The sequence below is a fragment of the Pezoporus occidentalis genome, unplaced genomic scaffold (genome assembly GCF_034315485.1).
Source record: "Pezoporus occidentalis ecotype Australia unplaced genomic scaffold, CSIRO_AGI_Poc_V1 ctg3, whole genome shotgun sequence".
Taxonomy (NCBI): domain Eukaryota; kingdom Metazoa; phylum Chordata; class Aves; order Psittaciformes; family Psittacidae; genus Pezoporus; species Pezoporus occidentalis.
The window spans coordinates 7996770-7997964 of NW_026914940.1; positions in this window are offsets into that span (position 1 = coordinate 7996770).

The following is a 1195-nucleotide window of genomic DNA, read 5'->3' on the forward strand; positions in this document are numbered from 1 at the left end:
CAGACTCTGGATACCAGGAGTCTTCTGTTGAACTTGCAAGAGCTAAAGAAAGATCTTCTGAACCTGTACAAAGACAGAAGCGCACACTAATATCAACCACAGGTTAGGTAACTCAGGCCATATTTGAGAGACGGTGTCAGCCATATGCACATGAAGGCTACAAGAGTACATATATATCTATATGTATAATTAGATATATACATATACAAGAGTGTATATATATATATATATATATATACACACACATATGGTGAAACAAAGGACCTTCTTAAGGATCTGAGCACTTACCAAGAAGTTAACTCTACTTCTGAGTAAGAAGCTGGGGTTGTTCTCCCAGCTATTGCTCCAATTGAGTAACTGCATGTGAACGAGCCGAGTAAATGAGTAACAGAATATGTTGTATTAACAGCTATCTGCTGCCAGTAATAACAGCTTAGTACAGTAATAACGGGTACTGTAGGAAATGTTGATTGCAATCCCCACTTTACCCACACACATAAAAATGTACACTTGGTATCCTATAAGGAAGAAAAAGAAATTTACAAGAGAGGCAGGCAATGACTCCATTTTGCATTACCTTACCTACAGTGACAAAACCATCCTAGGCTGAACCACAAATATCCAGGAAAGATAAAAATAATGTGCAGTTAGTCTAAAAAAGGCAGAATTTGTTTCTAGGGTATGTGGCAGGTAAGTCATAGAGGTAAGAACAGAATTCAGATATTCTAATTCAGTACTTCTTGTTTATCTCACCATAATGAAGAACCATGGAAAGCATGGGAGTAGATTAGGTTTTGAAAGGGAAAAGTATATCCTGCCAACAGCTACCCTCATGAAGGTCTCATGGGAAATTTTTGCAGTTTCTAATGTCCCTTGCTGCATCCCTGAACTGCTAATGTGTCAGGCAGTTATTGCTTACATGGGTCATGGGAATCCCAATTTGATTTTGCCATCTTCTCTTTATCTCCACAAATAAGAGTTCAAGAGTGGCAGTTCTTACAGAAGAGTTCAACAAGGAATTTGGTGGTCATGGCTCCCAAAAAGAACATTCAAATGTATAGGTGCATGTAGTTAATGAATTTTCTAGGCTCTCAGATACAAATGAAGTAAAATCCTGAACTTGTGAACAGGTGGAATTCTCTTGGGACAAAACAGTTTTCAGTAACTGGGAAATGAAGCTGGGACTCCAACAACA